Below are 13,720 nucleotides of genomic sequence, written 5' to 3' on the forward strand. Positions count from 1 at the left end.
ATCTGTATTAAGATAAACATGAGTTCATACTGGTGTCTCCAAATCTAATCTATTACCACATGGTTCATTCTAACCTAGCTTATCTGTTACATCCCTCTTCAATCATAAGAAATCTGGTTCCAACCAGCTGCTATCCACTTATGTATTTGTTCAGTCCCGTAAACATGTTCAGCAGTTTCAGAACTGTTAAACTGTTAAACTGTTATCCTCAGGAGAAACAAATCTACCAACTAGAAAACAGTGCTTATGTTCAATCTTCAGTTAAAACACCATTTTCATATGAACTGGGCATGGTGGCTCACACCCATAATCCCAGCATTTTGGGAGACAAAGGAGGGGGGATCACTTGAGGCCAGGAGTTCAAGACCAGCCTGGGCAACATGGCAAAACCCTGTCTCTACAAACATACATAAATTAACCAGGCATGGTGTCATGTGCCTGTAGTCCCAGCTACTCAGGAGGCTGAGGTGGGAGGATCACCTGAATCCAGGGAGGTTAAGGCTGCAGTAAGCCAAGATCACACCACTGCACTCCAGCCTGGGTGACAGAGTGAGGCTCTGCCTCAGAAAACAAAAACAAACAAAAACAACAACAACGACCAAAAAACCCCACTGATACGGTTTGTCTCTGTGTCCCAACAAATCTCATGTCTAATTGTAATCTCCACATGCTGGGGGAGGGACCTGGTGGGAGGTGATTGAATCATGGGGGTGAACTTCCCCCTTTTTCTCCTAATAGTGGGTTCTCAAGAGATCTGGTTGTTTGAAAGGTGTGTGGCATTTCCCCACTTGCTCTCTCTCTCCTGCTCCACCATGGTAAGACACGCTTGCTTTCCCTTCACCTTCTGCCATGTTTGTAAGTTTCCTGAGGCCTCCTAGCCATGCTTCCTGTTAAGCCTGCAGAACTGTGGTCAATTAAACCTCATTACTTCATAAATTACCCAGTCTCAGGTAGTTCTTTTTGGCAGTGTGAAAACAGACTAGTACACCCACCATTTTCCAAAGTCACTTAGGTGAGCCTCTTATTCTCCCCAAACCCTTCAGTGAGGTTATGTCATATATTTGTAATACAATTATGTTCTTTTGTCAGAGTCTACAGTTTATCCTGAGATCTGTTGACCTCTTGGTCAATTTTTTATTTGCATACATTAAGGTTCATTCTTTGTGCTGCAAAGTTCTCTGTGTTTTGACAAATACATAGAATCATGTATCTGCCACCACAGTACCGCAGATTAGTTCCATCACATTTTAAAGAGGCCCAATGCTTCCCCTAGTCAAATACCTCTTTCCCCCTAAATTCTTGGCACCACTGACATATTTTCCATCCCTATCACTTTGATGTTTTCCAGAATACCATATAGTTTGAATTGTATTGTCCATGTAGCCTTCTTGCTCTGGCTTCTTTCACTTGTAAAATGCATTTGTGACTCATCTATGTAGGTTAGTGAAATGATGGCTAATAAATACTACTCATTGCTGAATAGTATTTTATTGTATGGATATACCACAGTTTGTTTATCCATTCACCTACTGAAGGAAATCTTGGTTAATTCCAGTTTTGAGTAATTATGAATAAAACTGCTATAAACATTTGCATGCAGGTTTTGTGTGAACATAAGATTTTAAAAGAGTTAGGTAATGCCTAAGATAATGATTGCTGGGTCGTATGGTAATCCTATGTCTAACTCTATAAGAAATTTCTTCCAAACTGTCTTCCTAAGTGGTATACCATTTTGCATTCCCACTAGCAATGAATGAGAGCTCTGCATTCTTCACCAGCATTTGAAGTTGCGTTTTTTTTATTTTAGCCATTCTAATAGATGTGTAGTGGTATCTCATAATTGTTTTGATTACATTTCCCTAGTGACAAATGATATTCAGCACCTTTTCATATGCTTATTTGCCATCTGTATATCTTTTTAAGTGTAGTGTCTTTTCAGATCTTTTGCCCATTTTTAATTGGGTTATTTGTTTTCTTATCATTGAGTTTTTGAGTTCTTTATACCTTCTAGATAAAGTTCTTGTCAGAAATATTACTTGAAACTATTTTCTCCCAGTGTGTGGCTTGTCTTTTCATTCCCATAGTAGTGTCTTTCATGGAGTAAGAGTTTTAAATTTTGATTAAGTCCAATTTACCTATTTTTTCTTGCCAATTATGCTTTTGGTGTTGTAGCTAAAAACTCTTTGCTTAACCCAAGATTACACAAATTTTCTCCCATGTTTTAATCTTTTTCAGAAGTTTTATGGTTTTACATTTAACCTTTAGGTCTGATAAATTTTGAGTTACTTTTTGTATAATGTGTGAGGTATACATTGAGATTCATTGTGCTGTGCATGAATCCCTAATTGTTCCAGTACTATTTGTTGAAAAGACTATCATTTCTCTATTGAATTGTCTTTGCACCTTTGTAAAAATAGGTTAACTATATTTATGTGGATCAACTATTTCTGGGCTCTCAACACTTTTCACTGATGTATGTGTCTATCCTTTTCCTATTTCCACATTGTCTTGATTACTGAGGCATTACAGTAAGTCTTGGAATTCAGTAATAGGAGTCCTCCAACTTTGTTATTTTTTTCAGAATTGTTTTTCAGAACTAGAATCCTAGTTCTTTGCTTTTCTGTGGGTGGGGGGGGCTATATTAAAAATCACACTTTTGATACCCACAAAAAACTGCTGGAATTTTTATTTTAAATCTGTAGGCCAAATTGGGGGAAATTGGCATCTTAACAATCTTTGAGTATGACATAGAACTCCATTTATGTAGGTCTTCATTGATTTCTTTCATTACAGTTTTGTGATTTCAACATACGGATCTTATACATATTTTAATAGACTCATATCTAACAACTTTTGCTGCTATTTTAAACGGTATATATATTTTTGCTTTTATTATTATTTTTAATTGACACATAATAATTGTACATATCATGGGGAACAGTGTGATATTCCAATACGTGTATAAAATATGTAATGCTTAAATCAGTACAATTAGAATATCAATCACCTCAAACATTTATCATTACTTGTATTGGGGACATTCAAAATCTGTTCCTTTAACCATTTGAACATATGCAACAGATTGTTGTTAATTATAGCCACCCTATCATGCTATAGAACACTAGACCTTATCCTTCTAACTAGCATTACTTTTGTAATCCCCTCCTTCCTTTACCATTAACCAATCCTCTCCTTCCTCTACCATTCCTGATCTCTAGTAACTGTTCTCTACTTCTACAAGATAATTTTGTTAGCTTCCACATATAAGTGAGAGTATACAATATATTATCTTTCTGTGTGTGGTGTATTTCACTTAATATAATGTCCTCCAAGCTCATCCATGTTGCCCCAAATGACAGAACTTCGTTCTTTTTATGGCTAAATAGTATTCAATTGTCTACATGTACCACATTTTTTTATTCATTCATCTAATGATGGACACTTAGGTTGAGTCCATATCTTAGCTATTGTTAATAATGGGGCAGTAAACATGAAAAAGTAGACATCTCTTTAACATACTTCATATTTCTTTGGATATATACCCAGTGGTGGGATTGCTGGATCATATGTTAGCTCTACTTTTAGTTTTTTAAGGAACCTCCATACTGTTTTCCATAATGGTTGTACTAGTTTACATTCCCACCAATAGTGCATAAGAGTTACCTTTTCTCCACATCCACCCCAGCATTTGTTACTTTTTATCTTTTTAATAAAAGCCATTCTAACTGTGGTAAGATAGTATCTCTTTGTGGCTTTGATTTGCATTTCCCTGATGATTAATGATTTGAGCATTTTTAATGTACCTGTTGGCCATTTGTATCTCTTCTTACAAGAGATGTCTATTCAGCTCATTTGCCCATTTTTTAATGAATTATGATTATTATTTTGCTGTTGACTTTCTTGAGTTCCTTATATATTCTGTGTGTGGTGGATTTAATCCCTTGTCAGATGGATAGTTTGCAAATATCTTCTCCCATTCTGCAGGTTGTCTCATCACTCTGTCAACTGCTTTCTTTGCTGCACAGAAGCTTTTTAGTTTGAAATAATCCCACTTACCTATTTTTGCTTTTGTTCCATGTACTTTTAAGGTCTTCTCCATAAAGTCTTTGCGCAGACCAATGTCCTTAAGTGTTTACCCTATATTTTCTCCTACTAGTTTTATAGTTTTGAGTCTTATGTATAAATCTTTAATCCATTTTGAGTTGATGGTTTTATATGGTAAGAGATAGGGTTCTACTTTCATTTTTCTGCATATGGCTATCCAGTTTTCCCAGCACCATTTATCGAAGAAACTGTTCCTTCCACCAATGAATGCTCTTAGTGCCTTTATTTACAGTTAGTTGCAGGGTGGGGAGTGCTGAGGAAAGAAACTGGGAAGTGAGAGCCATAGAGTTTGCAGCTATGATCCTTTCACTGGAGACATTCACCTGACTGCTGAAGATTGAAGAGAAGCCGAAACAGGAGGAGGAGTTGCTGTACTATATTCAAGACAGCCTGGAGAAGAGTGACCAGCTCACCAAGAACATGATGTCTATCCTGTCATCATATGACAGTCACCATATAAAGCTGGAGAATTCCATCATTCCAGTGCACAAGCAGACAGATAATCTGCAGCGTCTGCAAGACAATTTCGAGAAGACGCTATCCATCCTGGACCACATCATCAGCTCCTACCATGTTACCAGTGATACTTAACAGATCTTCAGAGAGGGCCCCACAGGTAGGCCAGAAGAGTGTCTGGGAAGCATGGCTAAGATTCAGAAGGCTGTGGAGTATTTCTAGGACAATAGCCCAAACAGCCCAGAACTCAACAAAGTGAAGCTGCTGCTTGAGCAGGGGAAGGAGTCACTAGAGTCCGAGCTCTGCAACCTGATGACCAGGCACAATAAGATTGTCTCCCCTGTGCTCATCCTGGATCTGATCAGTGGTGATGATGATTTGGAGGGACAGGAGGTTATGTCCCTGGAGCACCTGCCCAAGAGTATGCTCCAGGATGTAATCCACATCTCCTGCTGGCTGGTGGAAGACAGCTGCAACCAAGATTTTATGAATGTCTACTACTAAATTTGCTCCATCCAGCTGGATCACTTCATCAAGGCCTGGAGAAGTATTTCTGGAAGAAGAGTTCTTTTTCTGAAATTCCCTACTCTCCTTCTATCCCCAACAAGAGGAAAAACACACCCGCCAAAAAAGCCAGTCAAGTGGCCAGGGACAATTCATAAGGCTCAATACCTTCTGAAAACAGTATTCCCAGCATGGTCTAGTTGGGGAAAAGGGATGCCCCAACTTCCTTCCTTTGGAAGGTCACCAGCATAATTTCAAAGTTAAGTACCTGTCCAAGGCCTTGAATGACAAGCATAGGCTGCTGGTCAGGAAAGATGGTGGATATGGAGACTGATACCTACATCCACTGTGTCAGTACCTTTGTCGAGCTGGCCTAGAGTGAGTACCAGTTGCTGGCTGACATAATCACTGAGCACCATAGGAAGAAGACCTGTGACTCTGATACGGGATGTGCTGGATGGGCTGATACTTGAAGGGGAGAATGTTGTCTCCCCCTCGGAGACCATCATTCGACACGACTTCTCCATGGTGCTTACTGTCTCCTCCATCCCGCATCCCCTAAGCACAGCAAACCTGAGTTTGACCAGGTGCTCTAGGGCATGGCCGCCATCAGCAAGAACAAATCACCTGGCCTCATCATCTCCCTAGAGGCTATTTGAGCCAAAGCACTGGAGGACTTTGTGGACAACATCAAAAATGACCTTGACAATGAATGCAACGTGCCCAAGGATGGCACCATGCTCACAAGCAACATCATCCTCTTCCTGCAGCAGCTTCTGGACTTCCAGGAGATGGTGGGTGATATGCTGGCTTCCCAAGAGGCCAGTTCTTCAGCCACAGCCATGGTTCAAAGTTCAGCAAGTGACTGCTAAGCATCTGTATCTGTGAAATTCTGGGCGGCCTGCAGTTGAACTTGCTGAGCAAGTCCAAGGTGTATGAGGACCCAGCTCTGAGCACCATCTTCCTGCATAACAACTACAACTACATCCTCAAGTCCCTGAAGTCTGAGCGATCCAGCTGGTGGCTGTGACTCAGAAGATTGCTGAGTACCCCCACTGGGAGCACATTGAGCAGTAGATCGACTTACCAGTGCAGTTGGCTAAAGGTGACTGAATATTTCACAGAGAACAATATACTTATGTTCCAACCAGGAGTCAAACTCTAGAATAAGGAGCAGCAGATGATCAAAGAGTGTTTCAAGGGCTTCAATGATGGCCTTGAAGAACTGTGCAAGATCCAAAAGGCCTGGGCTATTTCAAACACAGAGAAGGACAGGATTTGCTAAACCCCAAAAAACATTGTCAAGGAAACCTGTAGGGCCTCTCTGCACAAGTTCAGCAGCATGCCCTTCACCAAGAACATGGAGAAGTACCTGTACACATGGAGCAGATGGCTGACATGACCAATTGCCTTTTCAACACCTCTGCCTGAGTCTTCTGCTAGCCCTGCCTGGTTCTGCCAGACTAGCCAGGTCATTGGACAGATAAACCCGTGTTAACTTGCCTCTGGGCTGGGTGAGTTTGAAGTCCTTTGAGAGAGGCTTGTCTTCACTGCCCCATCCAGGAGTCTCCTCCCTGAGCCCTCTAGTCCTGGTTTCTGCTTTTTCCCTGTAGCCCGCGTTTCCAACAAAACCAGCATTCTCCCAGAAAGCTGGATTCCTTCTCGTCTTGGGTTTTGTGATGCTGATAGCTTTCGAAATAGGAGAGGAGAGAAAGAAGACAGAGGCCTGTGCCCACAGCTGCCTCATATGTGCCAAAAGCAGGAGGGCAGAACAGCACTACCTCTGTCCTCAGTCAAAAGTGGGTACGAGAACTTCCTTTTCAGCCCAAAATGTGGGTAGGTCTCAGAGGAGTAGTCAGAAGACCTGGGGAAAAGCAATCAGGTTCTCCTGGATTTTGTGCAGAAAACACATTCCCCATTGCCCACAGACCTGAGATCTGGGGCTGCTCCATTTCCCAGGAGTCCCCTAGGTGACTGGGAGCAGGACTGCCTGCCTGCTCGCCATTCCCTCTGGGTTCCAGTACACTGCAGGAGGCATTCAGAAAAGGAGCCCTGACCCACCCTCTGTGGCCTGCTTCCCAGGCCTCAGTCTCCCACTTCCCAGCATTAGTGCCTCCTGGCCCAGGACCAAACAGCAGCGGTTGCAGAAGGCTGCATACCTATGGACTGGGAGACTGGTGGACAGTGGAAAGAAATTCAGGAGCAGAGTGGGGTGAAAAGCAAGGTCCCACCTACTTAAGATCAGAAAAAATAGCAGAGTTCAATGAAGACAGACCCTTGAGGTGTACTTGCACTTGGGAATGGGTTTATTTCAAGCTCTTTGCTTATATGCTAATGGAGGGAGAGCTTGGGGTGGTTCAGGGTCTTCCGGGGATCGAGAGAGATCTAACTTTCCTCCTCAGCTCTCCAGAGACCCTGTCTTGGCTCTACCCCCAGTCATGGGAAACCAAAACTGCATCCTAAAGTCTGCAGCCCAGGCCCAACGCTGTCATAGCCTGGGCTGCTTGCCATGGGGTGCAGCCTCTCTAGGATCTGAGTTGGACTTGCACACTGTCCACATTCAGATTCCTGTGAAGTTGAATTGGCTGCACAGCACCCAGGCCACATACATGAGAAAGAAGTCACAGTCAACAGTCTCAGTCCAGCTTCTCTTTGACCCCTTTATTCTTCTGGGTGCTTCCATGAAGCAAAGATGCAGAGAAAGGAGTTGTTTTTCAGGCCCTCCCCCAAGCCAACCCAACATGAGCAGAAGGATGAAACCCAGGGGTCATCAGCCTGTATCTCTCCCTTCTGGAAAGTCTCAATTAATTAACATTTGGGTCTGGCCCATTGCGGGTCATCTTCAGTGGAAAAAACACCATCTTAGGGAGGCTCTGCACGGCAATATGTTATCTTGGAGAGTTGAGGTCACCTGGGCCTTTAGGGAGGCCAATCTTGCTCCCTGATGCAGACCTGCCTCTAACAAGAAAGGATATGGTGGAGCCCAGGGACAGGAGAGCCAGCAGGGTTGGTGCAAGGAGCCATGACCACCTAGCAATTCCTGCACCCTTACCCAGCCCTAGGCAGGCAACCTGCCAGTTCTTTTCTGTTTAGACCTGCACTCAGGCCTCATTCCTTACCCCTCACCCCCAGGAAGGTGCCTCAACCTTCACTCACTTTCAGGATTAGACCCTAGATTCTCATAATCTTGCTTTTCCTCTCTCAGGACTAGGCTGGGGTTGCTTGTAGCCCCAGAGTTGCCCCAGGCCAGCAGCCCAACCAGCAGCACAATCTCTGTGGCACTGAGGAAGAGCAGCAGCAGCAGGATGCTGAAGTAGTAAACTGGAGGTGGGAGGGCAGGTGGGATGGTTAGGGGCCAGGTCCTGTGCCTCTGATGTCCTGGGAGTTGAGCAGAAACACCCTGGTGTGGATGACAGCGGGTGGGAGAAAACAGGCAGGCCAGGTAAGGAAGTAGAACTTACTGAGGAGCAGGTTGCAGGAGGAGCTGGGCAGGGCCTGCACCAGGGAGGAGTGTAAGAGAGGTAGCCCAGCAGCAGTGTCACCTTGGAAGCAATGCCCTTGATTGTCTGAAGGGGCAGCAGCCCCCTGCACGTGACAGCCAATATAAGTGCCCCTTAGGTGCCAATAGAGCTATGATGGACTTCAGTGCTGTGTTCTTCAGGCTCAACTGGAAGGGGAAAATTTAGGACTCTCCAGGGGGAGATGGGGAGTGGGCAGCAGGGGTATGGGTTCATGCCTCTGGCTCTGTATCCCTCACCTTCCTACCTCCATTAGCCCTCCTGTCAGCCTCTTCCTGACTTGACTCGCTGTCACCTGGAAGCAGGGCACCAGCTGCTAGGGTGGAAATCATGAACTACATACTCCCTCTTGACACTCACGGTCTCATTCACCACGTGGGCCTGGAACTCCAGCTCCATCGCTGAGAAGGGAGGGGGTGAGAACAATGAATAGGAACAGGAGATCCCTGTCCCCAAATCTCCAGGGAGTGGGGCCAAAAGCAATCTGGAGCCCAGGGGTGATGGAGACTTCTGATGGCTTCTCGGGGACAGACTTGAGGACAAAACTGGTCTATAGGAGGGCTTCTCAAATCTTATTTTGCAAAATTTCTAATTGTCTGAAGGTCTTTATCAGATTCATAGATGAATTGTAATTGTAAAGAAATCAATGAACTTCCCACCAAAAAAGAAAAAGAACATCAGTTGGCTGAAAATAAGTGGACTTATTTCTGGGGTCTGTATTTTGTTCCATTGGCCTATATGTCTGTTTTTATGCCAGTAACATATTGTTTTGGTTACTATAGCTTTGTAGTTTGATAGTGTGATTCCTTCAGCCTTGTTTTTGTTTTTGTTATTGTTGTTTTTGCTCAAGATTGCTTTGGTTATTCAGGGTCTTTTCTGGTTCCATACGAATTTTAGGAATACTTTTTCTGTTTCTGTGAAAAATGTTATTGGTATTTTCATAGATGATTGCATTGAATTTGTAGATTGCTTTGGTGGTATGGTCATTTTCACAATATGAATTCTTCTGATCTATGAACATGGGATGGCTTTCTTTTTTTGTGTGTCTTCAACGTTTTTCAGCATTGTTTTATAGTTTTCTCTATAGAGATCTTTCACCTTTTTGGTTAAACATATTCCTAGGTATTTTATTTATTTATTTATTTTTATAGCTATTGTAAGTGAGGCTGTTGTCTTGTTTGTTTTTCAGATAGTTTATTGTTGGTGTATAGAAACTCTATTGATTTTTTTACTTGATTTTGTATCCTGCAACTTTGCTGAATTTGTTTATCGGTCCTAAGCGATTTTTTTTGGTGGAACTTAGGGTTTTCTATATATGAGATCATGTCATCTGTGAACAGGGATAATTTAACTTCTTTTTTTTTTTCCAATTTGGATACCTTTTGTTTCTTTCTTTGGCTTAATTGCTCTGGCTATGGCTTCCAGTACTCTGTTGAATACAAATGGTGAAAGTGGGCTTCCTTGTCTTGTTCAGGTCTCGGAGGAAAAGCTTTCAACTTTTCCCCCATTCAGTATGATGTTGACTATAAGTTTGTCATATATAGACTTTATTGCATTGAAATACATTCCTTCTATACCTAACTTGTTGATAATTTTTATCATGAAAAATCATTGAATTTTATCAAATGTTTTTTCTGCATTTATTGAGACACATAGTTTTTGTTCTTCCTTCTGTTAATGTGATGTATCACGTTTATTGATTTGCATATGTTGAACCATTCTTGAATCTCTGGGATAAATACCACTTGATTATGGTGAATAATCTTTTTAATGTGCTGCTAGATTTGGTTTTCTTGGATTTTGTTGAGGATTTTTACATTTATGTTCAACAGGGATATTGGCCTGTAGTTTTTTGTTGTTATTTTGTTTTTGTCTGGTTTTGGTATCAGGGTAATGCTGGTCTTGTAGAATGAGTTTGGAAGAACTCCCTCCTCTTTAATTTTCTGGAATAGTTTTAGAAGAATTGCTATTATTTCTTCTTTAAAAGTTGGATAGGATTTCACAGTGAAGCCATCAGGTCCTGGGCTCTTCTTCGATGGGAGACTTTATTATAGATTCATCTTGTTGCTTATAATTTGTCTGCTCATGTTTTCTATTTCTTCTTGGTTCAATTTTTTCAGATAATATGTATAGAGAAATTTATCCATTTTATTCATTTCTGCTAGATTTTCTAATTTACTGTCATATAGCTGCTCATATAATCTCTAGTGATCCTTTGTATTTCTGTGGTATCAGTTGTAATGTCTCCTTCTTCATTTCTATTTTATTTATTGAGTCTTTTCTCTTGTTTATTGGTTAGCTTAGCTAATAGTGTATGGATTTGTTTACATTTTTAAAAAACTTGTTGATTTTTTCCATTTTTTTAGTCTCAGTTTTATTTATTTCTGCTCTGATCTTTATTATTTCTTCTACTAATTTTGGGTTTGGTTTTTTCTTGCTTTTGTAGTTCCTGAAATGCATCATTAAGTTGTTTATTTGAAATCTTTCTACTCTTTTGATGTAAGAGTTTATTTCTATAAACTTACCTCTTCATACTGCTTTTGCTGTAACCCATCTGTTTTGGTGTTGTGTGTGTATTTTCATTTGTTTCAATAAAATTTAAATGTTTCTTCTTAATTTCCTCATTGCCCCGTTGGTCGTTCAGGAGCATGCTGTTTAATTTCCACGTGTTTGTACAGTTTCCAAAGTTCATTTTGTTATTGATTTCTACTTTATTCCATTGTGGTCAGAAAAGATACTTGATATGATTGCAATTATTTCAACTTTTTGAGACTCATTTTGTGGCCTAATATGTGTTCTATCCTGGAGAATGTTCCATGTGCTGGTGAAAAGAATGTATATTCTGCAACTGTTGAATGAAATGTTCTATAAATGTCTGTTAGGTCCATTTGGTTTAAAACGCAGTTTAAATCCAATGTTTCTTTGCTTATTTTCTGTCTGTCTGGATAATCTGTCCAATGCTGAGAGTGGGGTATTGACGTCCTCAACTATTATTGTATTGGAGTCTATCTCTTCCTTTAAATCGAATAACATTTGCTTTACATGTCTGGATACTTCTATATTTGGTGCATATATATTTACAATTCTTATATCCTCTTTCTGAAGTGATCCCTTTGTCATTATAAAATGAGCTTCTTTTTCTCTTTTTCCTTCCCCCGAGGAAGATGTGCTGCTTCAGCTCAGGCCTGGGGCACATGACTGTTCCAGGAAGCCCAGACATCATGTCCCTGAAATGCAGGGTGCCACTTCAACTTAGGTATTGGGGAGCATGACCATTCTGGATGGTCAAGGAACTGTTTCCAAGGGATGCAGGGCACTGCTTCAGCTTAGGTACCAGAGAGATATGGCTTCTCTGAGCAGCTAAAGTACTATTTTCTTCAGCTTCTGCCCAGGGAGGCACAGGGAGGGGTAAGCAAAGCACTTCCACCTCTGCTTGGCTCCACAGGGAAGGGTGTAATAGATATTTGCATCAACTTGTGGATGTCAGGGCACCAGTCTGGGGTGGTTCGGTGGTGGCTGAGCCTCAAGGATGAAGGGGAGCTATGGCTACTTGCCCCTGAAGCAAGACACATTTCAGCCATAGTTCCAGTTGGAAGATCGTGTAGCACAGCAGCTTTGTGGGACACCAGGGAGAGGGCACAGTGTCAGCTCCTTCCCTGTGGAAAGCACAGCTATGTGGACTCCAGGCAGCTCCCTCAGCTGGGCTTGGTGCTTGTGAGAACTGCAGAGGACTGCAGTGGTGAGATTTATAGGTGTCCAGGGTGCTGATGGGGATTGCTAGGATCCTTTTGCTTACTGCCTCACCACAGGGAGAAGTTTCTCCTGGTTCCCAGCTGATCTCAGTTGGGAGATGAAGTGGTAGAAGCCAGGCATTTTCTTACATTCTCCATGTGGTCCGCCTTAGTTTCTGTGCTCAACAGGTTTCCGTTACTCCTATGATGCACTACAGAGGTCCCTCTCAGTTATTTTTGTTAAAACAAAGTTGTTTATTCATTGTTCTGGCTGTCTTTGATGAGCACTAGGGGGTTCTACTCAACCATCTTGCTGATGTCACTCCAGCTTATATGTTTTCAATTTGGGAGTTCACTTTCTCTTTGCCAGTATATAGAAATACAAATTATTTTTTATAGTGATCTTGTATTCTGCAACCTTTGCTAAACTTACCAGTTCTAGGAACTATTTTTTAAATTCTTTGAGATTTTCTATACAGACATGAGCAAATAGAGACAATCTTCTCTTTCTTTTCTTTCTTTCTTTTCTTTTCTTTCTTTTCTTTCTTTCTTTCTTTCTTTCTTTCTTTCTTTCTTTCTTTCTTTCTTTCTTTCTTTCTTTCTTTCTTTCTTTCTCTTTCTTTTTGTATTGATTGCGCTGGCTAGAACTTACAGTATAATATTGAATAGGACTGGGGATAGAGAACAGCCTTGCCTTATTTCTGATCTTAGAGGTCCTCCTCAGTGCTCCTGTCATCTCAGGCTATTGTTATGGACCCAGAGGCTGCTCCCCACCATTTTTTTTTTAACTATTCTCTTCCCATAGTTTTATTGTGTTTTCACCAGTGCCCCAAGTATAGCAGTGTTTATAGGCCATCCTTCCACAGAATCAGGCTTCTGTTCCATAAGTAGTAAGGGAGGGAAAAGCATCTGAGTGGAGTTAAGTGCCCATCCAACAGCAGTTGCTTCTCATCCTCCATGCTGCACCCAAAGGACAACTTGTTAAACTTAACTTTCTTCATTCTTTTTCTGGGAGTACCTGGTGACATTTGTGGAGAAAAACCTGAAAAGGACAATTTCAATGCCCCAAGGGGCTTCCCATTCTTACACCAGCTCCCCATTGGCCTCTACCACATCCCCAACCACCCCATTGAACTCCTTTTACTTGCGTTCAGTTGAATCCACCTATGTATGCCAGCACATGCATTTCTCTTCCTGGGACCACCTGTTTCTCCTTAGACTGGGGCCAGTTGGTTGCCCTGCAACCTTAGCTCCTTGATGGGTTCAAGGAAATGCATAAATTTGCAGTTTGTCTGGTTTGGTAAGAATAAGAGCAAAATTCCTTCCAGCTGTTTAGATCCTTCAACAGAAACAAAAAATAACTTTTTTGAATAACAATTAAGACACTCTGTACTGCTCACAAAGAGG

At 41.7% G+C, this 13,720-nt stretch overlaps 1 pseudogene; it reads left to right on the forward strand.

Annotated features, from left to right (window-relative positions):
- Window positions 1-4,443: 4,443 nt before the first annotated feature.
- Window positions 4,444-6,495, forward strand: LOC126954933 (exocyst complex component 7-like; annotated as a pseudogene).
- Window positions 6,496-13,720: the final 7,225 nt, after the last annotated feature.

Source organism: Macaca thibetana, chromosome 5, assembly GCF_024542745.1.
Source record: "Macaca thibetana thibetana isolate TM-01 chromosome 5, ASM2454274v1, whole genome shotgun sequence".
Lineage (NCBI taxonomy): Eukaryota > Metazoa > Chordata > Mammalia > Primates > Cercopithecidae > Macaca > Macaca thibetana.